General features: G+C 44.4%; 1 protein-coding gene across 3 annotated transcripts in view; it reads right to left on the bottom strand.

Moving 5' to 3' along the window:
- Rassf4 (Ras association domain family member 4) overlaps window positions 1–6562 on the bottom strand; it is a 35787-nt gene extending 29225 nt beyond the window's left edge. For 2 of the 3 annotated variants that reach the window (XM_076835338.1, XM_076835340.1), the window contains exon 1: window positions 6440–6562. The gene's annotated coding sequence lies outside the window, so the exon portion shown is untranslated. Of the gene's footprint in view, window positions 1–2635; window positions 2725–6439 lie in introns of those variants that run through there. The other variant, XM_076835339.1, reaches the window with a different exon arrangement.
- Window positions 6563–25060: the final 18498 nt, after the last annotated feature.

Genomic DNA, 25060 nt, shown 5'->3' with positions numbered 1-25060 from the left:
TCTGGGGACTAAGGAGGTGACTTAGTTGAGAAACACAAAATCTGTGGGAAATTGGGGACATATTACTCCTTCAAAGGTATAGATCATCTGGTTTGATAGGAAGCCAGAAATCAGGATTGTTAGGGTTATATTCCAGTGTTTAAAGTCAAGTGATTGTAGGTATTTACTGCTCTTGAAAGGACCATGTGATTGCTAACCTTCCCCAGACCCTGCAGTTCAGTGGGGTCATGTGATGAACTCTGGCCCATGGGCTACAAACAGAAGTGTTATAGATACTTCCAGACCAATGCATTTAAGAACCAACACCTGTCTCCTAACGTGATTACTGAGAAAGCCACTTGTTCTAATTGGCACAGTTACTCAATAGTAAGCCCTTGTCCCTGAGTGACTCTGAATCACAGCCTTCTGCTGATCCACATCAGATATACAATGGGAAAGAGAAATAAATCTCTGTGATAGGCCTCTGGTATTTCAGAGATTTGTTATTGCACCATAACCCACCCTAGCCTTACTAATGCAGTAAATTTAAAATGGTATATACATTTCACTTAATATTTTATATTTAAATATATTTCAAAAGGAATATAGTCAGACCTAACACACTTTTGAGACAGATGCATTTAGTGGGGCTCTAGTTTTTCGTCTTCTAACTCATGACAAAACTCTACAATACTTTGATTTTCCCACAGCATTTTGCTGTATGTAGTAGAAACACCCAAAAGTAAAATTTCCCTATAAGTCAGATGGTGGTTCCTTATTAATAGAAGTTATTTCCTAAAAAGCTTTGGGCTGGGAGCTGCTAAGACCTTATGCATGCTTTTTCTTCAGAGACTTAATTTTCCCATCTGTACCATAAAGAATATTGACCTCCAATATGTTTGACATATTCTTAATTGTAGAATTTTTGTTCAAATGAAAAATTTATGCAAATCATACTAAAAGGAGCTCCTTTGGTTGACAGTAAGGTGTGTGTCATGTAGCCCCATCCACTAGAGCACCAAGATTTCCTTTTTGGATAGCACTGGCCTCCCTGGCTAGCATTTAGGAATACTTTGCCTCTGAGGGCCTGTTTATATAAGGACGTGGCCAGTGTGCTCAGTCTCTAGCTGAGGTGGGGTGACATCCACTGCACAGAGAAAGAATCAGGAGGAAAGTTAAAGAGGGCCCTAGACTGCAGATAGCAAAGTGAAGGGAGAAAGGGGAAGATGGGCTTATAGGATAAACAGTCAAGCTTGGCAGGGATGGAGGATGGGGACACCATCCCATGGGAGGACAGAGAGGATAGTGAGCAAGGTTGGGAGGTGTGACGGGACCCGCTTTAGTAACAGGGCTCTTTCTGTTTGCTGGACTGGGCCATGCACCTTATGGGACAGGAATTCTAGTCCCACAGAAAAGGGGTCTCTCTTTTGAGAAAACTATACATGTATTTGTATCCTCTGACTTTATCAGTTGCATGGCCTTTAAGTGAGTCACTTGGTCTCTGGCTCTCACATGCCTCCATCCCAAGCAGGCAACACAAACCTAGCTCCCTGACCTCCTGAGTCTCTCTCTCTGGAATGGCTGGCAGAATTCTACTCAAATGAAAACACTGTGTCTGCTGCTTTACCAGATCGAGGGTGGAGCTGATTTTCATTCATTCTCTCACTCTGGGTCTTGGTGAGTTTCAAACAGTATCTAAGACACAGTCAAGAAATGTCAAGAAATGACATTGAATGAGAACTGTGGGAAAGAAGGTACCACTCAGCAGGAGAGGAAGGGGGATGTTTCTCCATTTGGAACATTTTCCTTAGACTGCCTTCCATGTATTGAATCTCCTTGTGCCCTGGGCAAGGCCTCTGAATATCTCTGAAAAACTGTTTTTTCAATCTCTATAACAGCACAATCTTGAAAAGGCAGAAGCCCAATGAAAGCACAAGTTGATTCAAGAGAGGATGCTTAGGTGCAAGCAGAAGCCTGAGCGCAGAAAGGATGAGGCTAAGGCTGGCCTGCCACCCAGGCACAGTCTGCAAAACAGAGTGACAGATGCAGCTGGACAGGCCTAGTTGGCCTGCCTGAGGGCGCCTCCCCTCCCCCCAGCAGCCTTCTTTGTCCTGGCTTGCTCCCTGGCCCCAGGCCCCAGGGCACACAACTCAGGCCTCCAAGCTTGCTTCCCAGGCTCCTCAGAGGAGAGGCCCCCAGGGGCACGGGTGTGCCAGCCAGGCTACCTGTCCTCAGTGAACAAGCAGTGAGTTGTTTTCACTTTCCACTTCAGCGGCTGCTCTGCCAGCCATGCAGAGACAGCCTGCTATGGAGGGACAAAGGCCAGGGAGGCCTTTACAACGGAGCCTGGGCCCTCTTTTCCTTTTTTGCAGACTTGGGGCTAGTTATTACAGAAGAGGGTGACCCTGTGATTCTTCAGGGAAACACTGGGGCCCAATTTCTACAGGTCAATTGTAAAAGAAGAAAAAGGAGACAAACGAACTAGGATTTTCAGGAAAGTAAACTGTGTGCACTTGAAAGCCTCTTACAGTAAGATTATGTACTGCCTTCTTTGCATAGGTGTTGGGGTCCTCTCTTGGCAATATGGATAATACATCCAAATTAAAAGATTCAAAGCTAGCACCAGTGAAATCTAAGTGGATTACCTCTTGATTACCTGTTTAAATCTTGGTTACCTCTGTTCCAATATTTTACGACATCACGGCTCTTATTTTCTCACTTGAGCATGATTGAAATCAAACAGGTAATAAAGAAGGTGACCTGGGAAGCACAGGAAAGGAGGCCAGATGGTGAGGCACAACTGGGTGCAGGCTGTTCTATCCTGCATTCCTGGGAAGCCTGAGTCCTCTGCTCCTCTGCAGCCCTGGCCACAACTTTCAAACATCATTCAGGGCAGCAGGGAGGCCCTGAAAACAATGAATCTTTAAAAGGGCCCTCCCTGCACCTGTTAGCCAGCAAATGGCGGGAGGTTGGCCACGGGAAGAAGCCAGCTGCCTCTAAGGGGGTCTGGCTGGACAGCAGACTGCCCCTTAGCAACACGATTTTGCTAAAAAAGTCAGCTGTTCAAGTGTGGACAGCGGGCAGTGACTGTGCAGCTGCTGTTCTCTCCTGCTGTTCAGTTTCAATGTCCCCCCTCCCTTCCTCTCCACCCCTACCATCACCCACCTCTGGTTCAGCCTCCTGACCCAGCTCCAGTTGCGCCAGCTGGGAAGCGCTAGAGGATGCAGCACACAGTCCAATGGAAGTGACAGAAGCCTGGGGAAGTGCAGGAGAGGCAGACACAGCCATTGCTCCCTCCACTCTGGGCTGACCAAACCAGCTCTTCTCTATTGGATCCCTAACCCTCCACAGTCCTGGGCTTCCCCTGAAGGGTTTCCTTGAGCCCATTCAGATTCCTGGACCTCCCCTTTCTCTGAAGAGCCTGATTTTTGTCCCCCATGCATACAGCAGACTGGCCATCCTCCTAATGCTTCCTGATGGCCCTCCCCGAGACTCCCAAGGCTGGTTCTGTTTTCTGCCCTTGTTCACAAGTCACAGCAACCTGGAATAAGAAAGCCATTTCCAATCTTACTGTCCCTTCTTAATACTTAATACCAAAACTCCCTGGCTCTGTGTCCCCCACCACAAATAAGGTTTACCTCCTGTCTGTAGAACAGGGGATCTGTAGAAAGAAAGATCCTCCCAGAAATGGCTTTTGGGTTAACCAGGTACTTAGTATGGTAGCTAGACAACATCCCAACTGTCTGGGGCCAGGGGTGCAGAGCAGAAGGGCAGACCCTCTAAGCTCTTGCCACCAAGTGCCTGCAGCCTGGCTGCCCTGGGCAATCTCCATAGCTGTCCTACCCGTGCTACCTCTGCCCCAGGCTGTGTACCACAGGTAGCTGCTGGGAATGGTTCCCTGGGAGGCATAGTGGATCTCAGAATTTTTTGGCTCATGGAGTCCTTATGAGTCTCTTGAAAACTTACCACACTCTCCTCAGAAAACTGCTAGAGTGTATGTGTGCACACATATACACTAAACTTGCATACTATGGAAGAAGGGCCAGGGAGACTGCTTTCATGTATCCCTAGAACCCCTAGATCCCAGGCTGAGAATCTGTCACAGCAAGAAAAAGAGGAGGCAGAGGAGCATCAGAGAGATGGGTATGTTTTGCAGTGGCATCGACTTGGTATATGTCCTCAGTAGGCAGTGCATCTCTAGGGCCTGGATCTAGCCAGAGTTTAGAGGTAGCTGGACTAGAATGTCTTCAGGACTCTTCCCAGCAGTGCATTCCTGGGCTCTGTGACATCCCATCTGTGTTCTCCAAGGCCAGGCAAGTCAAGGAGAGGGAGTTTAAGAGATTTCCATCAGTTGTACATGCTGGGGAAGGAGGCTGGACACAGAAAAGGAGACCTAGGAAACTCGAAGTTCCCCTTTAGCAGAAATGAGAAAACTACAGAAATTTTGGGAAGTGCACCCACTTCCTACTTGATGTTAATTTACTTTAAAACAATTTCAAAATATTTTCTTGAGGGTACTCTGTGAGAAGATAACCTCTCAACCTTTGTAATGCGCTGAGCTCAAAGCTCTGTTCTGTGTTTCTCTGGCTGTATGAACCCTGGCAAGTTCCCTTCCCCTTCTGAACCTCTCTGGTTTCTCATTTATCAAGAAATAATAATTCTAGATGACTTTTATGAAGGCAAATGAGACCTTTCAGATGGGCATAGTATGGACTCATCTATAATAAACAGAAGCTCCTATTAACATCACTATTGACATTGGGAGTCAGGAGTTCTAGGGGCTCCAGAGAAACAATAAGGCTCTGGAAATGGGAGTGTGAAATTCAAAGAGGATGAGATTTATCTTCCTGCAGAAGTGACTATGAGTGAGGAAATACACTGAGTTTACTCCTGAAACCAGAATCAGATCCCCAGGGCTGCAGCCTGGATGGCCTCACAGAGGCCACCTGAGGCTTTGCATTAATAGAATGACACACACCCAAGTTCTGTGCATGCTTTTTATCTGCCATGATCCAGGTGGCCCTGACCCAAGGTGATACTGAACCTTAATTCTGTTCTCTACCTCCAGGTCCCCTCACCACTAGAGGCTCCTGGGGTTCAGATGGACACTTTAATCTGTGCATCAACCTTACTTTCAATGACAAGTCTGGAAACACACTCACACAGAATTATGACTAGAACTAATAAAGACAAACTGATCATACACTGACAAAGTGGTGAAATGCACCCCCTTACAACTTCTAGCCAGCAACTTTTTCGCCTATTTGCAATGCATTTCATCTTCTCTTCTCTCCCTCTCTCCTCTGCATACTCCTTTCTTTTCCCTAGAACCTCCAGTCCCAGTGACAGTAGCCCAGGAACTACACAGAGGATCAGGAGGTCTGCAGACTTGCATTTACCTGTTGGTTACAGTATTCACTTTCAGTTTTTGTTTTTTTTGTTTTTATCATTTCTGAAACAGATTTGATTGACACAGCTAAGTACAGTGAAGACAGTGAGGGTCCCTTCTGCCACTGTGGTGGCAAACTTTGGAGTCTAACCTGTTTGGGTTTGAATTCCAGAATCCCAGGCCTTATTTGCTGCATGACCTCATTTAATTCCCATGTGAAATGGGGTTTCTAAATCTCTGCTTACTGAGTTTTAATAAAGTGCTGGCTGGCCTGGCACTGGCCTGGTATGAGAGGAGGCCTCCCTTGTCAGGGTTATGCCAGACTCATGATAACATTAAGGCATCCTTCAGCAATGTAAGTTCAGAGCACAGGAAGAGCAGGGAAGCAGGTTGTATAAGCTGCAAAGCCAGGGGGTGGGGTGAAGGAGGCCTGAAGGCATAGTCAGCCCTGGGTTTAAATTCCTGCTCTACCACTGGTTCTTCTGAGTAAGGGTAGACACTTCTGTAATTCTTTAAGCCTCAGTTTTTCATCTGAAAATGGGGATAATGAAAGTGTCAATATCACAATGCCGCAGAGTGTGTGGTATATTGTGTTGAAGCCCTTAGCACGGAGTCTAGTAGAAGGCGAACCCTCCACAAACAGCGATTGTGAGACAAGCCCCTCTTTCTGCCTATATTTTGGTCTCGGTTTTCCATCTGTGAAATCAGAGAGTTGTGCAAAAGTGCTCTGAAGCTCTCTTCCCAACTCCAGGATCTATTCTTCTAGGAGACCGGCTGAGGTGAGGGTTGAGGTGGGCACAGGTGAAGCCTGAGACCGCACTCACCTGTCATGCTAATATCTTAGCTCCTAAAGTGACTTCCTCTTGAAGGAGGTGCCAGGCACAGTGCCCATGGAAAGCTTTGGGCCCGAAGCCCGCAATGCGCCAGGCTGGCAGTGGGAGGAGACTCCGCGCGCAGCGGTCAAAGGGCACAAGTGCCCAGGCTCCAGCGCATCTGCCGGGTGAAAGCCCGGGGCTCGGGGTGTGGTGCTCCATGGACGCCCACTAACACTCCTGCCCGGGCATCACTCACCGTCCAGTCATCGCTCCATCCAGAAGCCACTGCCAGAGCCGTGTCCCAGCCTCCAACCCGAGCTGCGCCCGCATGGGAGCTGAGCCCGCAGCGCCTGCGGGCCACCGGCTCTGCTGCACTGGGACCCGGCCCGCCCCTCGCCCCGCCCTTACCCCTATCCAGCCAATGGCACCTCCCCATCCTTCCCTCCCCTCCCGTCCTGGACCAGCCCCTTACCTCTCACTGGCCGATGGGACTGTTCTTGTGCACCGCCCCGCTCCGCCCTGGGCACCCGCGGAGACCCGGCGCCGGGCGGTGCCGCAGGGTGGATGGGGAAGGTTTGGGGCGTCTGCGAACTGATTGCCGGGTGTCCTCGGACTATCGGTTGGCGCGCCGCGAGACCCGAATCTGTGGTCCCCGCGGGCGTTCCAGGATGCGCGGCGAAGAAAAGCAGCTCGACCCGGCCCCAAAGAACCGGGTCTGCTGACGGCGTCTAGGGACCCTTGCATAATGTGGACCCTTGGATGATGTGGACCCTTTGGTTTACAACAAAGGCCGCCGCGCAGGCGCCGCTATTACTTTTGCTTCTTGGGATGGTGTGGGGCGGGGAGTGGAGGGGGGACTTATCAATGAACGCTCGAGCCTTCGTTATTTATTGTGCAAGGGGCACCTGTATGCAGTCTGGCGATTTGCTTGGCATGGCCTGTTCAATAACTTTTGAATCATGTAATAACTCTCATTCTATGAAAAAAGAAAAAAAGAAAGGAAAAAGTTAATCTTTAAGGGCATTGAAGCAGAAAGGACAGAAAAACCACAGGCCATTCAGGGAAAGTGGAAGAATTCACTGTTTCTGTGGTGAGGGGTTGGCAGGATTGGGAGCGGATCTTATGGTGACATTTAGCAGTTTCTGTTTTATCTCATCATTCCAAGTCCTGACCTCCGAACTTTTTGGCCTCAGCCTCAACATAAGTCATTTTAGTTTTGCTCAGTCTGTGTTTCCTAATTTTTCCAGGGTCACAGGACCATTTTAAAATCTGATAGAGATCTTCTAAAAAAAAATGCAGGTGTATATGTGTCACATTCAACTTGGGATTTGAGTCAATGGGTCCCAGGATCTAGGTTCAGTGGGGCTGTGTTAATGGTTGTTAGGTCTGCTGGATTGGGAGCAAAGAGATTATGCCATTTACCGCCTCCCTCCGTGATCCTGCCCATGTTGCAACCCTTCTGGGCCTGTTTTCTTACATAAAAAATGTGAAGGCACTAAAGATGATCAATTGAGGAGTTCCCCCATCTCTACTTTGCTTGTATTCTTGAAGAATTACCCATCCTCTACCAGGTCCAGGGTTCCCTGTGGTTGTGACATTTGTCCTTCTACAACCCAGAAGTCAGACACATTAAAGCTGAGAACAATAATTGGATGCTTCTTAAAGGTTTTTAAAAACAATGCATAAAATTCAACCTCTCAACTTCTGAGCATTAGATCCCCAAAAGTAATTAATTTCCAATAGGGAAAGTAGAGAGAACATCCAGGAGATATTTGGTTTCCCTAAGGTTTCCCAGCACTTGAGTATGATTCATTGTCACATTGAATGCTCTTCTAGCCTGGAGTGGTGATTTAGCTTGGGAAGCAAACCCATGTGTCCTGTGCACCCATTGTATGTCAGACACTGTGTTAGTGCTTCATATCAGGGATCTTGCAATTCTGCGAGTTTTTCAGGCAGTGGGTGTTTCTACTTGCGTTTCACATGATCCACAGCAGGATCTTCTATTCTTTCAGAAGGAGTGGTCACCTTGCTTTTCAGTATTCCATAGAACCTTCTCTGCCACTCCCCTCACTTATGATGAATGCTATAGATACTGTGAGTACTCTTAATCATTCCCTTCTCTTTTGGAAAAGAAAAAAAAAATGAAAAAAAGAAAGGAAGGAAGGAAAATAAAAGGGAAGGGAAAAAAGAGAATGAAAGGAGAGAAGTCATTTTGTTTGGAGCAGCAACATGCCAGGCCCTAGAAATGGATCAAGATTACTTGCATTTTTTATACTATATATACAACATGATAATGGGTCATGAGATTAATCAATGTTGAGACTCATACTTAAAAGAATAGATGAGAAAATATCAGTATACAGCACGCATTGTAAGTTGTGTTTCATAAAACTTGGCTTGTGTTATTTGTGTTTCAATTGTGTGTATTAGGCTGTGACATAAAATGTGTTTCTCACTGTGTATCACAGTCAAAAGAATGAAAAAATTCATCTCAGTCAATCAGCTTCCTTTGAAGCTAACAGTACCATAACATCTACTTCTGGGCTAAGAGATGGGGGGAAATTATGTGGGAGAGAGAGGATTTGATGGAGGATGAATGTGGGAGGCCCCCATGTCATGTGACCAGCATTTTCCTCTCCTGATTGGTTGAGGCTCTGTCTTCACTTCCAGTGGTCTGGCCGCATCAAAGTGGCTGTAGATGGTGGCCCCGATCTTGAGAGTCCTAAAAATGTTGCCAAATGTGTCTTCATGCGTGGGTGTGTCTTCCTACATCCTCAGGGATTAAGTTACTTAACCTGTCCTTGTAACCCTGCCCCTCTTGACCTTTTTTGGATGGAAATTTTTAAGAATCAGAGTCCCCCCAATAGAAGACCACTCCCGAACGTGCTAGCTCTCTCTCCCCAGCCTCTCATGACATTTTCTCGCTCTCCCGTTTGGGGAGCTTGAGGCCGAGGGCAGAGGAGCTGACCCAGGGCTTGAATTAAAGGTAAATTATGTGTCTGTGTTTTATTTGATACCTTAGGAAATTCACTCTGAGAGACCTTTAGTTTAGCTGCCCGTGCTGGCCAGGGGCAGTAGATGAAGACATCTTTTGCTTTCCTGGTAGAAGAACAGATGTCACCTGCTCTGCTTTTCTGTCTCAAATATAAATACAACGTGTAATGTTTGGAACATTGGCAACCATTTTGAGATCATGAGACAACACGTCCATGTCCTGAGGTTGGTGGCTTATAAAGATAAAAAGATTTGGGTTTGTATTAACATTATAGAATATCTGCACCACACCTTAAAAAAAAAAAACTGTTTACAAAAACAGATGGCATAACACATGTGACACATGAGCCATAGTTTGTCAACTTCTTGCCTAGATGATCTTGTGTTCTTTATGGCTTCTCTGATCTCATCTCCTTTTACTTCTCTCCTTTCTGCCCTAGTCATGCTGTTCCTCCCACACACCAGGACTGCTCCTGCTTCAGGGACTTTGCATTTGCTGTTCCTTCACCAGGGAAGGCGATTGCCCCAGAAGTCTGCAAGACTGAATTCCTCAGCTCCTTCTGGTCTTGACTCACAAATCACCTTCTCTTTGAGGTATTCCTGGCCCTCCCTAGCATGCCCATTTCCTGACCCACACATACCCCTCTCTAGGATGCTGTCTGACTTCTTAGTTGAAAACTCTTTGGAGGGAGGGCACTGTGTTTTCTTAAACACTGACTGCCTGGACTACATAGTATTTCATCAATATTTGTTATGTGATTGATTTTTTCCCCCCTTGTTGCCAAGGTTCAGGAAAGAAAGCAGACTCAGGGAGGCTCCGTACTTCACCCAAAGTGACAAGGAAGTAACATGGTAGAGTGGTGGGGTTTGCACCCTGGTGGCCCTGTGTGGTGTGGTTGTATTTGTGCCATCAGGAATGAGAGTAGGACACCATCTATCTGTCACGGATACTCAGGAGCACTGAGGTGGCACAGAAGTTTCTGCAGGACTCCTTACTCTACGGTGTTACCCCAATAAAGGAGGCTTTGGGGAATCCACTAAGGGACAGGGTATCATATTGATCTCGGGCTGTCTTATTCTTTATAGCATCCTGACATCAGAAGTCTTTAGAAAATGGCATTGCTTTGTGAACAGTTCAGACTGACTTTGTAAGATCCATAAAAAGCCAAATGGAAACACCCACTATACGATGTTTTGCTAATGAGCCACAAAGAATGAATTTAGGCTTGATTTGCAAGTAGGAGAGCTTAAAGAAGCCACAGGGTCTGTCATGTGAGGCCACCCCGGAGGGGGGCTTCTTGGCTCTGGTTTGCATCTGGGCTGCAAGGTGCTGCTCAGGGCGACTGAGAAATTACCTTCCTCCCTCCAGGGCTTCCAGGAAGAAGCAATGAAAACACCTGGGTGCAATCACAGTGCTAAGATTGTACTTTAGATTTGTGGGTTTTGAATGTAAGCTCATATACTTTAATGTAAATAGAATTAATAAGGAGAGTCATTTTTCAAGTGTAATCCCTGAAAACAGTAAGTAGAATTTTGAATTAAAATGAACGATTGCTTGCCTGAGGCCTTTTATGGATGACTTTATATGATTCTTTCCCTTCACTGTCTCCAACAGTTAGTCAACTGTTCATCACGGCGACATAAATACCTGACAAGAGCAAGGAAGAGGAGAAAAAGTTTATTTTAGCTCACAGTTTCAGAGGTTCAGTCCATGGACAGCTGACTCCATCTCTCTGGGTTCCAGGTGAGGTGGACATGACAGAAGGGCAAGGCAGGCGAAAGCTGCGCTGCTCATGGCAGCCAGGAAGCAGAGAAAGAGGAGCCAGGGGGCAAGATATAATCCCCAAGGCGTGCCCCCACTGACCTCCTTCCTGCCATGCCTCACTACCTGCAGTTACCACCCAGTTAATCCATTCAGATTATTAATCCGTAAAATGGATTAATCTATCAATTAGGGTACAGTTCTCATAATCGAATAGTTCCACAACCTACTGGTTAGGTTACAGATCTCATCATGTAATGGTTTTACCTCTGCACATTCCTGCATTAACACAGAAACTTCTAGGGAACATCTCATATGTAAACCATCACACGGACATAAAATTTAGAACAAATGGTTTTTTTTTTTTTTTAAGTAATTTTAAAAGAAGTTAGTGTGATTGTCTACAGGATAAGGGTCCTGAGAAGGATTCCACAAAGGAAAGTAGACCTCAGTTTGGGCCGTTAGGGTCCTTAATCTTGTAACAAAAAAAGAACCAGAGGATGGATCAAAGGGAGGCTCAGATCAAACTTGTTAAGAGAAAGAAAAAAGTATACACTCTGAAAGAAAGGGTAGTGTGCAGGCATTGGAGAGGAACCCACAGCTACATCTCAGGCCTGTTTATGCATGAAAAATCAACAGTACAGGGACATGCTCTAAGAGGGCATTTTTAGTACATTTTGTTGGTAAATGGGCATGTTGAACATTACTAGTGGTGGCAGGGAAAGGGGCATTTACTGACATGTTAACTATTTCTGAGATGGTCATTTACTGATATATTGACCATTACCAGGATGCAGGGGTCGTTTTCATTTCTTCTTTGTTTTTGATGAATTCTGCTTTGTGAACACAATACTACATTGGTGTAGCTGTGAATAAGGTCTAATAATTGATTGAATATTGCTCTTTGTGATTAAGTTATGTGAAAGTGACTTTTTAATTCTGAAATTTAATCTTGGCTACTCTTATGTTGTTCTGCATGTCTCTCTCTCTCTCTCTCTTTTTTTTTTAATACCTATCCTTATGTATTCTATCCTGTCTCAATTCTAAATGAGTATTCATGAGACAATTGGATGGTACTTGATTTACAGGACAAGGCCATTTACAGAGTGTTTCTTGCATTATTTGCTTTGGTGAAATTCTTGAGTAAGAGGGTCACCCCACTGCATGTTCTTCACATACAGAAGATTTTTTGAGAATTTGTCATTAATTTTCAGGTGACTTCTCAAAATGCATTCCACTTATCTTTCTTTCTCATGTGAATTTGCTTTCATTGGCACCATTTGCTAGCATAGAAATAATAACTTCGGGTTAATATACAAGGAACACTGAACCCACAAAAAAGGCAGGTTGAAACTGATAATTTATTCCCCAAATGGACATAAATTTCAATGATTTTACGGCAAATAAGTGCTTTCTCATTCAAGGCACGTGCATGCACACACACACAACACACACACACACACACACCCAACAATGTATTAGTTTTTCTTTATGGTTAATGCTTTGGAGAAGTTTTTGTGTTCCACTCTACAGAGCTAATTAGTGTTTGAGCATAGAGTTCCTTGGGTAGGGGGAAGTTTGCTTTAAAAGATGATATAGCCCCCTCTATGTTATGAAATGTCATAAGTTATTATAATAAATTATACTGAGTTTCTAAGCCATGATTAATTAAAAGCAGTATGGAACAAGATTATAATGTTAAAAAGAAAAGATGATATAGCCAAAAATTGCTGCTGAAACTTCCTCTGGGGAGAAACATTTGCTTGGCCCAAGCCCTTTCTCCACCTGATTTCTGAGAAAAGGGTATGGCTATCTAAACTTCATGTGCTCCAAAAACATGTGGGGACAAGGATGGCTGCAGATCCACAGGCACAGAGTGCCAATAGGCCGGTTTGTTAGTGACTCTAAAGCTCTTTTTATTCACTGTCTCCCCCCATTTTTCTGATATTGGAAATATAGAATTTTGAAGGCAGGGTGTGTGGGAGGGAACCATCCAACAGTACAAATTGGAAGGCTAGGGAGGGGACATCTCCCAACTTCCTTAGGCTTCCCTGCCTCCCCAAGACCTGCACCACCTCCCCATACTTCATCCATACTTCATTCCTCCTTGCACTTTGGGCTGGGGCTCCTGGAAGTCACAGAAAATGTGTTAATGATGACTAACTGACATTGTAATGCCTTAAAATGATGACATCATAAAACTAAGATGAAAATAACGGGGCAATGCAAGATTCTGCAACAAAGTGCATTTGCAGTATAACAATAATTTTAGTAATATTAGAAAGTGACTCCATTTTGTTCAATATTTTCTTTCATTTAACAAATAGCAATTCTGTTTGTTAGACTCGGGGAGCTAGGCATGAGACAGTACAAAGGATGTACAGAGGGCAGTGCTTCTTACAGGAAGATGTTTTCAGAAATAATGTCCTCCACAAAGGGCCTGGTGTTGTATGAAAGCCAGAATTCCTAAGAATAGTGAGCTGCCAACAGGAGATGCAAGGTTGAGAACTAGGAAGCAATCAGAACCTTCCCTCAAGCCAGGATATGAAGCAGCCAAAGGAAGTGGAGACCCCCCAGACAGAAAAGAAAGGAAGCTTGAGAAAGCACAGAAAATTTGCACAGACAAGAGCTGTCTGTCCAGTTCCGGGACTGTGTTTCAAAATAGATGGTCCTCAGGCAAGCAAGAGAATGGGTAGCTCCTGTGTCCTGGAGGAAAACAGTTCCCATCATCTCTTCTTCCAAGAATGCAGCTTTGAAGGAATGCAAAACATTCCCCAAGAGGGAGGAGACAAACTGGCCTACAGCCAGCCAGGCTTGACCTTTGAGCTCTGTGTTTGAAAGATGTTCCAGCTGCACCCCCAGCCTACTGTCAAAGCCACCTCTGTGTAGCCCCTGGGGGGTGGGGGCTGCTTATCCCCAAACTGACTTACCAGTCCTTATGGCTGTGAACTAAGGATCTATGTGTTCAAGAAAGGATAGCATCATATAATTGCTAAAATTTTGTCTCCATTTGGGAATCATCTCTGGCTTTTCACCTTGAAAATTCTCTCAGTAAAATAAACAAGCATTGGACATTATAGCCAGGGATAGAAGTATAATGATCAATGTATTAGTCAGAATTTATCAGAGAAACAGAACCAATAGGAGATATATATATATATATATATATATATATATATATATATATATATATATATATATAGAGAGAGAGAGAGAGAGAGAGAGAGAGAGAGAGTTTCTTCACACACACACACACACACACACTTGGCTTTCTGTATCTGCTGGTTCCACAGTCACAGATTCAACCAGCTGTGGTTCAAAAGTATTTGGGGAAAAAAGGTGTGTTCCTACTGAACATGTACACACATTTTTCTTTGTCATTATTCCTTGAACAATACACGAACTATTTGCATGGCACTTACATTGCATTCACTATTATAAGTAACTCAGAGGTGATTAAAGTGTATGTGCACAGGTTATACCCAAATACAACACCACTTTATGTAAGGGACTTGAGCATCCTCAGGTTTTGGCATCCAAGAGAGGTCCTGGATTAAATTCCCCACAGACACTGAATAATGACTATATATATCCTATTGAGATCAAAAGATAAAGAAAGACAGAGAGACAGAGACAGAAAAAGATTGAGATTTTAAGAAATAATGGGTTCATGCAATTGTGGAATTGGCAAGTCTGAAATTTCTTGGGCAGGCCCCAGCAGGCTGGAGATTCAGATAAGAGTCAATGTTGCAATGAGTCTGAAATTTGCAGGTCAGCAAGAAAGCTGAAAACTCATGCAGGGTTTCTGTGTTTCAGTTGTGAAGTGAAACTGCTTTTTTATTTATTTATTTTTTTTTCCAGAAAGCTTCAGTATTCCTCTTTAGATCTTCAATGGATTGGATAAGGCCCAGTGGCATTATGACGGGTCATCTTCACTATTCAATATCTACTAATTTATATGTTAATCTGGCTTAAAAAATACTTTCACAGCAGCATCTAAACTGGTGTTTGATCAATCAGCTGGACCCCATAGGGTAGCCATGTTGATACATGAAATTAGCCATCATGCCAGTTGCATGTCTCTGAGGGCACAACCTCTGTGACAGAGTGTGGTCCAACTGCAGGGCATTCAAGACTCTGCAGGATGGAACAGTACCTTTTTTCTGGAATTTCACGCTTTGTTTTGTTTTTTGGTGTGTGTGTGGGGTGGGTACCCAGGATTGAACTCATGGGCACTTGACCATTAAGCCACATTCCCAGCCCGATTTTGTATTTTATTTAGAAAAAGGGTCTCACTGAGTTGCTTAGTGCCTCGCTTTTTCTGAGGCTGGCTTTGAACTCGTGATCCTCCTGCCTCAGCCTCCCAAGCCGCTGGGATTACAGGTTTGCGTCAGGTGTGTGCTACCATACCCGGCGGATTGGATTTCATGTTTTAATGTACCTATGTAACCTGTGGCAATATTTGAGGAATATATTTCTTCCCCCTGGCCTAATAAGTCTACATTAGGCGTTGGCAAACATTTTTGTTAAGGGCCTGATGTAACCATGTTCATATCCAAAGGTTATACCATCTATCTTGAAAATTCTCAAGCAAAAGCAGCTGTGGACAATATGTAAATGAGTGAGTGTGTCTTGTGTTCCAATAAAACTTTTTTTTTTTTCTTTTTTACTCAAATAAGCAGAAGGCCTGATTTGGTCTGCAGGTAAAAGAAGAGTCTGGGAGTGATACGGATTTTTTCTCCCTATCAAACCTGCTGAAAGAGATGAATAAGCTACACTAGGGTTTGGATGATTTCAGCTGTGAGAAATTAAACATCCCCAACAAAGAGGACTTTATTATCTAACCTTTAAAAAAAAAAAAGACATAAATGGGTAGTCCCAAGGTTGGTTCATTCAGTGTCTCAAAGTCATCTTTGAAGACCCAAGCGCTAGAGCAAAATAAGGTGGGGGGTGGAAGGAGGGGATTGGGTATCACAAAGATAGAGGGAAGGTCAGTGGAGTAGAAGAAGATTGAGGAGGAGGGAGGAGAAACAGGAAAGGGGAAGAATGATTTTGACAAAACTACACTATGTGCATGTACAAATATACCATAGTAAATTCTACCTTTATGTGTAGCTATAAAGCACCAATTAAAAATAAATAAATCAATAAATAAACGAGTGGAAGGTAGACTAGGAGAGTACAAGAAGGGGACTGGGGAAGGGAAGAGGAGAGAGAAAGGGAGGGAACTAGGGACTGAATTCCATGCACATATGATGCCCAATGATTATGTACAACTATAATTCACTAATAAAAGAAAAAAAATTTAAAAGATCCAAGTTATTTCCATTTTTGCTCTCTGCCATCTTCAGTAGACTCGTTTTAGATCCCCAAGATATTTGAAAATGGTTCCAGGGGGCAGTGCTGAAACAAGGGTTCTGTGATTGCCAAGGAAACCTTTCCTATTGCTCCCATTGATCAGGTCAGGATACGGAGCCCTGCTATGGATGGACCCACTGTGACTGGCTGGGTAAAGCACACTGCTGGCCAAGGTATACAAGCCATCAAAACCCAGGCTTTACCTGCAAGGAAAGAATCCGTGGTGTCCTTGGGCAGAAACTCCTTAATCCCTACTCTAACTCTTCAAAGTACCAGCAAATAAGGTGGATCCATTCCAGGAGGCAAAGTCATTGCTGGGACTCATTGTTGTGATGAGTAGGTGGAGTCTAAGGAGAGAAGGGAACATCTTGAAGAGAGAGAACAAGAGAACAAGTATACTCTATAGAACATCATGCATGAGGAGCAAGGTTCTGGGTGATTAGGAAAGACCCAGCCAGAGACACAGTGAGCCACTCAAGCTGGAGAAATAGGAACTGAAAATACACATGAAGAAATGAAGAATGACTTCTAAAGTTTTAGGCAAGAAAGGCCCCCACCAGGCTGCTGGGAATTGGTGAAATTATCCAGCGAGCTCTGGGGTCAGTGACAAGGAGTTTGGGGAGCTTGTATGTGGCTATTCTCTCTCTGACAATCTTCTCTAGAATTCCCAGGCATTGGAGGGCAGCAAGCCCTGGGCCCCTGGATGGAAGCTTCCAGAACTGTGAGACAAAAAATGTTGCTTAAGTTGCTTAGTGTTTGTTACAATAGCAAGAACTATGATATGATCTTAGGTCAAAACTACACTCATTTAAAAAGGAGGGGAGGCAGGCCCTGAGGAAGGGGTCAAGATCATTGGGCAGGTAAGTCCCACGGGCCAGCATTGGTGTTTGGTCTCCTAATGGTGTTAAGAGCCTCTGCTCTGGAGGATACAGTGAACACAGGCTCCACCATTTTTAACTTGTGTAGGTTAGTGTGTAAGTTTCGAGATTCTCCATGCTGTGCTTTCCCATCCACTGTTTCGGTCCCATTTGTAGTGTCCCAGGCTGTGAGGATTGGAGGAGACAGAACACGGAAAACCCTGAACACACTCAGGTCTGTCAGTCATTCTTGTCATTGTTGTTTGCCCTGCGTTCTTCCTACTGCACAAAAACCTTCTTTGTTTTGGATGGAAAGACTATCTGTCCTATTCAGACTCTGACGAGCTTGGTCATGCGTCTTTTGTCTCAGGATAAATAATGATGTGCCTGGTAAAAATCCTGGTTTTGAAGCTCAATTCAACTACTTTCCTAGATTTCCTTCTGCCTGAATGAATTTCTCATGGCACACTGCAAGCATATTGCAATGCTATGTCCTCCTCACGTCAGTCCCACTTACTTATGCTCCATTCATGGGACTAGACAGGGTGGCGGACGCACCCCTTCAGACCCAGAAGCTTGCATGCTGTCTGGCCCACACAGTAGGTGCTTGAGAAACATTTGCTGAATTAAACTGACTTGTCCTTAGCAACGTATTTTCTAAGTTTATATTTACTGGTTTAAAAGGACGGAACATGTGCCATTCTGGAAAGAGGAACCAAGACCTGGGCCTGAAAATATTCACCCAGTTTCCTGGAAACTAAGATGATAGTAGGCTGGGGGCACCCTCACCCTGTGGGCCATGTGCAGACAGAAGCAGTTATGTAGGGACAAATGGGTCATTAAAGGCAGGGGCTGCTCACTTCATTGTTATCTGCTCTTTAGCTCACAGTATACCCACGAGGTGGTGGACATTCCCTTGGGCTTTGGTACCCACCCCAGATTATGCTGAGACTTCCATTTACCTAGATTGCTGTCCTAAGTGATTATTCAAATTTAATTAAAACATTTAAAAATCAATTGAATCTTAATTTGATTAAAATTTAAATCTAATTTAATTAAAAAATGTGCATAGTGTATTGCTATACTCACGCTGAGTTTTCCTTGGTCTTATTCTACAGCCTGGAGAAATGTCCATTAATGTGCACAGCTAGGATATTTCTGAATCCCAGAGCTGCCTGGACCTTTAGAAATGGCCTCATCCCTCAAGTTACATATGAGTCCATTGACCCAAATCACAGTAAGCCACGTAGGAACACACTCTCGGCTGCCCTTCTGCCTTCTAGCTTGATGTTTCTCTCTCTTTCTCCCTTGTCATGACCTGAAACTCAGGGTACAACATCCCAAAACTCTGCTTCTCAAAAATCCCTTGTCTCTCTTGTACAAAGGTCATGGGTTAGTTCTTCCTTCTTCTCTGGGAAATAACAATCCACTTTTGGTCAGCCAGGAATGTCCCAAGGGAGAGTCCCATTCCAGCCAACACAGGGACAGTCCCTTTTCAACTCCCTAGAATACTCCCCTTTTCCTCCCCTCTCCATGTGGTCAGACAGCTGACCATTCACCAGAGGGCCAGCAGCTGAGCCCAGGGCTTTGAGAGGCAGGTGACAGCTGAATAACTGGTCAGTTTGCAGAGAAATCTTAAAATTGCTGTGCCTACAGGGAATGGGCCAGAGATTTTTCCATTTGGATATACCTGACTTTGAAAAGTCAGTGAGGAATGGGATGGGTCAGATTAGTTTCTCAAACTGACAAGTCATTGGCAAAGTGCTAGCTATGGGCTGAGCTGAAAGCAGGAGCTGGGACTTGATGAGAGTAACTTGCAGCCTGCAGAGAGAGCTGCATGCCAGCAGAGCTGACCAGGGAGGGAGCAAATGACCTCAGAGCAGCTGTAGGCTCTCATGTCCCATGAAAAGGGCATTCAAGGGCAGAAGGACCCTGTGGGAACAAACTTATAGCATTAAAATCAATCCTCAGCTAATCTCAGATAGAGGTACTCTTATTCCCTCATTATAATGGGAGAAAGGAGGCTTAGAGAAGTTCGATAAGCTCCAGCCCCACAGTCTGAGAAGAACAGGCACAGGGCTCAAGCTTAGGGCCTATGGTATGCACTGGATGGTCAAAACTCTCATAAGTGCTCTCCATTTTTTCATGATCTTCATAAAACGAACAAACAAACAAATAAACAACATTTTAAAAATTAGGAGCAACACTTCTTGCCCCAGAGTAGCTCAGAGGACACTCTTCCCGGAAAAAACAAAAATTAACTGGAGTAAATTATACATAATAGCTCCTTTAATTATCTGGAAATTGTCCTAAGAGCACACAGCAAATAGAGAAACACTCATTCAAGAAAATCTACTAAATATCTGTAAGAACAGTGAGGAAGGGGCTATGGCATGCTCCTCTCAATTCCACCTTATGGAAACTCTGTGTGTCCAAAACACAGGGACTTCCTCTCCCTCACTTCCAAATCTAGGGTGTGATCTCACTTTGGGAGGAGCAAGATGCTCTGTTCCTCATACCCTTTGGCCCTGTGTTGCAGAAGTTCTATTCCAGTCAGGGATATCAAAATGGCTGACTCCCTTCTCCTACACAAGCTCCCACTCATACACAGTATGCTTTACTCCAGGCTAAGCAGGCTGAAAATATGGTAGCCTTGATTTGCCAGCCCCAACTCACTCCTAGTACAAAGGTTCCACTCTGGGAAGGATGCACTAAGAATACCAGGGGCTACTCCTTCCTCTACCTACTTGTAGAGCAAAGGTGTCCCTCCAGGGAAGCAGGCAGCTGTCCCCACCCCCAGCTCCTGTGCAGCTGCAGAAGTTTTGCTCAGGGAGAAAGAAGACAGTAAGAATTAAGAGCTTGGAGCTCAGTCTGAGAGGAATGACTGTTTACAACAGCATGTGGAGAATTCCATTATCATGGAGCTCTTAAAGTCAATGAAGATCTTGCCAGGCGCAGTGGCACATGCCTGTAATTCAGGAGGCTGAGACAAGAGGATCATGAGTTCAAAGCCAGCCTCAGCAAAGAGCAAGGCACTAAGCAACTCAGTGAAACCTCCAAATACAAAAAATAGGGCTGGGGATGTGGCTTAGTAGTCAAGTGACCCTGAGTTAAATCCTCAGTACTCGCTCCCCCCCCCCCAAAAAAAAAAAGACAATGGAAATCTTGATGGAAAACAATTAAAAGGGTGTTTGTAAGTCATGGTTCTGGTAGCAGTAAGCAAAAGAACAGGACAGTCACATGTTTAATAGGGAAATGGAAAAGAGACAGCCAAGAAGAGCCCTTTGGGAATCAGTCAACTCCAGGGGTTTGGAAGGCTATATGCAAGTGCTAGGCAGGATGTATTCTGGGGCAATCAGATCAGATGTGAAAACATTCCCCATCTGCACATGGATCCGTCAACAAAGGGTAGATGGCTTATAGGCATAAGGTATTTAAATACATCCTTTAACTAAATATTGGGCCAGGCGAAAGTCCTGAAAATAAAATCACTCTGGCAAACAGTATTATATGTTCAAGAATGATTCTTCTCCAGAGTATCATAAAAAAAGGATGTTATACCTTCTTGTCCCTGGTTAACTGTAGAGAAAGTGTAAACTCCTTGATATGTGATAGAAGACTGCAAGTTCCCCTCCTCTCCCTGCCTTACAGATTGCAATGGTGAAGTGTAAGAATCTAATTGGTCCAGAGAGATAAATGGCTTATAAAGACTCAAGGAAAACTGTTATGGTTTAGCTATGAGGCACCGCTGCCAAGCTCATGTGTGAGACAATGCAAAAAAGTTTAGGGGTGAAATGACAGAGTTATGGGTTTTACACTTATCAGTGCATTTATCCCCTGATAGGGATTATCTGGGTGGTGACTGTAGGCAAGTTTGATGTGGCTAGAGGAGGTGGGTCTTGGGGGTGTGCTTTTGGGATTTATATTTTCTCAGTAGTGAGGGGAGCTCCCCCCGCCCTGCTTCTTATTGGCCATGTCCCGGACCACTTTTCCTCCAGCATACTCTTCTGCCACCACATTCTGCCTCACTTGGGCCCCGGACAATGGAGTTGGCTATCTATGGCGTGAGCCTTCTAAAACATGAGCCCCCAAATAAACTTTTTCTCCTCTAATTGTTCTTGCCAGGTCTTTTGGTTGCAGTGACGAAAAAGATGACTAAAACAGAAACTAATAGGTGACTAAAAGATTAAAAGCAAGAAAAAAAATCTGACTTATCTGACTTCATAGAATTAGTGCAGCCATGTCAGTAAACAAACACATGAATGTACAAATAACAAGAAACCAGGCAGAGAAGAAGGGAGAGCCAGTATCCAAATTTGCCTTATATATTAGCCAAAATGTCCAGTTGTTAACACAGATTTTTGAGACATACAAAGAAACAGGAAAGTGGGTTACATTGGGGGAAAAAATCAGACAAGAGACACAGCTTTTGAGGTGACCTAGATGTAGGACAATAGCTGACAGAGACTTCAAAGCAATCCAAAGTATGTCCAAAGAACTAAAAGAAACCATGTCTAAAGGATTAAAGGAAAGTAGGATGAAGTATTATTAAACAGAAAATATCAGTAAAATGATAGAAGCTGTCAAAAAAAAGAAAATGTTACATGGTGTTTTATAATTTCATTTATATGAAATGCCTAGAGTAGGCAAATTTAAAAAGGCAAAAAGTAGATAAGTGGTTTCCTAGAGCAGGGGATGGGAAATGGGAACTGGGTTGGGGACCTTCAAGTGTGATGAAAATGTGCATATATATTATGGAAATTATGGTGAACTTAGATTATAAATATATTAAAAACCACTTAAATGTCCACTTTTAATTGGTGAATTTTCTAGTATGTGAATTTTTGTCTCAATAAAGATACTTAAGAAAACTCAAACCAACCAATAAACCAAAGAAATAAAAAAACAAAAACCAGGAAACAAAAACCTTAGGGTTGATGGGAGAAAGGAAGGACACCAGTGCATAGCTCCTCACGATTGTGGGGTCCACGTAGCTCTTTGTCTCTGCTGGGGTTGGCAGTTATACCCTCCCCAAACTCAAGTCCTACAATCTGAGGTTGAGGAAGAAATTCTTGGACCTGCCTTGGACCTGCCCCAGGTAAAGTTGGGGTGGTGATTCCTCCATGTTTTCTCACTGTGATGGCCCAACAGCAATGAGAACAGGGGACCTTACCATGACTTGTGACTTGTAGCCTGAAAACACCTCTCCATATCTTACTGAGCCATTGCCATTATTCACACTTTAATTGAGGAACACTTAACCAAAGATGTTAAGGGTCTTGGCCAAGGGCAGTCAGCATGTTAGTGGAGGACTGAACAATCCCCAGCCTAGTCCTCTTTCTAATTCCAATGGCTCTGTTCCACATGGACAAAGTGTCAGCTCTGGTTTCTTCTAAGAGAAGGAGGCAGGACACAACAGGTTCAGCCAACCTAGTCTGATTCTCAGTAGGGATAAGGCTCATCACTACATCTGCTTTGTAGGGATACCAGGGGATACAGATAAAGGGTGTAAGATATCCCAGGCTGTTATGGGCCTATGGTATCCTTCAAAAGCTCATGTGTGAGATAGTGCAAGAGAGATTAGAAGTGAAATGATTGGGTTTAACCAACCAGGACATTAATCCCCTTGAATGGATTAACTGAGGGGTAACTCTAGGCAGGTAGGGTATGGCTGAGGAGGTAGGTTACTAGGGCATGCCTTGGGAACATATATTTTGTCCCTGGTGAGCAGAGCTCTCTCTGTTTCCTGGTGGCTATATCTTGAGCTGCTTTCCTCCCTGACACTCTTCCACAATGATGTTCTTCCTCACCTTAGACCCAGAGCAAAAGAGTCCCATCGATGGACCGAGACCTCTGAAATTGTGAACTCCAAATAAACTTTTCCTTCTCTAAAATCATTCTCATCAGGTCTTTTGGTCATAGAAAAAAGCTGACTAAAGCACAGGCTGAGAACTAAATGGAGACCTATGGTATTTATTTGCTTTTGAGGAATGTGTAATTTTCTTGCCCTGTCCACTGGAAGGTGTAGAGGTTCCAGTCTACCTGATGATGAATCATCTCATCCCAGCTTTATTTTTGGCAGTGGTAAGAGTGTTTTCAAGCTTTACTTTGCTATCTTAGCAAAGGTCATCACCACTCTCTAATGCTGCACACACAGAAGACTCCCCTTTAACTGATGACAGTCACCACAAAGCCCAGATGTTTCTAAATCACACGTCCATCATCACCTGGAACTCCTCACCTCTAACACACAACCAACACAATGCGTTAGCCATTGGGTTTATAGAAATGTTTATTACATGGGTTCCGACAGCTCACTTGTGGGTGTGCTTCTTGTGACCTGGTCATTCAGCTCTACTGGTTCAGACTCTGAGCATGGGGCTGCTCTGATGTGCAAGGCCTGACATGCCTGGGCTGTGGCGCATCTGTGGTCATGGCATTCACATTACATCCGCCCAACACAGGCAAGACCACTGGCTCCTCCTCCACACTGAGGATCCTTCTGTGCAGAGGAAACTACCCAGGACAACATCCCATCAGGAATGGAACAAGATCCCCACCTATCTGCACCCACATTCCCTGTCTGCTATGAACAGTCAGATTCTGACTTCCCTTCTCAGGGCAACTAAGGAAACTGCTCAAATGCTCCCACCATCAAGGCTTATGGGAATGTGTTTGTTATCAATTTGTCATTCAATTTGAGAGAGAGAAAAAAAAAACTATTGCATGACTGCACAAAGAGCTCTGCTTATTTGGAATACCTATTGCATTAAATACCAGACAGATGCAAGCTTCTGGTTGGCCCTTATCTCCATCCAATAACTTGTAGGGGCTGTTGAAAATGGTACAACAACAGATAAGCATGTGATCTAAGGCTTGCTCTTAAGGAGTGCTAGTGCCAACCCTCTCACACGGACTGGGAAACCATAGGACTCTTCCTTTATCAGATTGCTGATACATTGGTATTGTCTATGTGGCATAACACATCTGTGCTTCCTGGAAACACTCTCAAGGATCAAAGGAAACTTATTTAGAAATAAAAACTATATTGCAAATCCTTTTACCAAAAAAATGTCTGATTCAAATATTATTTATTCATTCTGGGTTAACCATTACCCCCATATCCCTTTGGCAGGGAACTTGCCTTCTAGTATACTATCTTCCAATTGATCCTTCCCTTGCCTCCCTTTCTCCCATTTTGAACAAACTTGTATTTATCATGCATTCCACTAGCAGGTGGCTAAGTAAGGCAGAGCCAGTTCTCTGTGCCATGTGACTCTCCAAAGCACTGTCTCTGGGATCCTGGGGTAGAGCAAGCACTGCGTACTGTGCCTGTCAGTCACTGGTGAATGTTGTCATAGTATCTCAGCAACTTTTAGTTTGCATCATCTACTTGGAATCTTGGAAGAACCCCGTGGTGGGGATACAGGGAGCCCTCAGCAGTGCTTCTGGAATGAGTGTTGCTTTCCCAGCAGTGAGCACAGAGTGGCATTGTTTCCCTGAGTGGCTCTGCAACTTCTGATACTTGGCCCCAGCCCCAGAGCATGGTTGGAATGTGGCTTACCGCCCAGCTGCTCTTACCCTGAGGATTTGCAACCTTTAGTCCCCATCCTGAAGAGTCTTGGAAAGGGCTCACCATTAACACCTGTTTTTGAGATGCTCAAGTTGCTACTGCATCCCTGAACCTTCAGAGATGGGATGTCACATCAGAGATGAAATGTTCCCTAGGTCCCTTGATCAATAATGGACTCCATGTCAGGCGCCAGAAAAGCCCTGCAGTTTGGGGCCAAGGCAGACATCCTCTGTCCATTTGGTTCTGAAGCAGTGGTACCTATGGCCTTATGTAGAGTCAAAATGATGGTTGCTTTGGGCAAAGCACAAGGATTTCTGCACCACGACCATGAAG

This window comes from Callospermophilus lateralis, chromosome 15, assembly GCF_048772815.1.
Source record: "Callospermophilus lateralis isolate mCalLat2 chromosome 15, mCalLat2.hap1, whole genome shotgun sequence".
Lineage (NCBI taxonomy): Eukaryota > Metazoa > Chordata > Mammalia > Rodentia > Sciuridae > Callospermophilus > Callospermophilus lateralis.
This window is presented reverse-complemented; position numbering and strand designations above follow the sequence as displayed.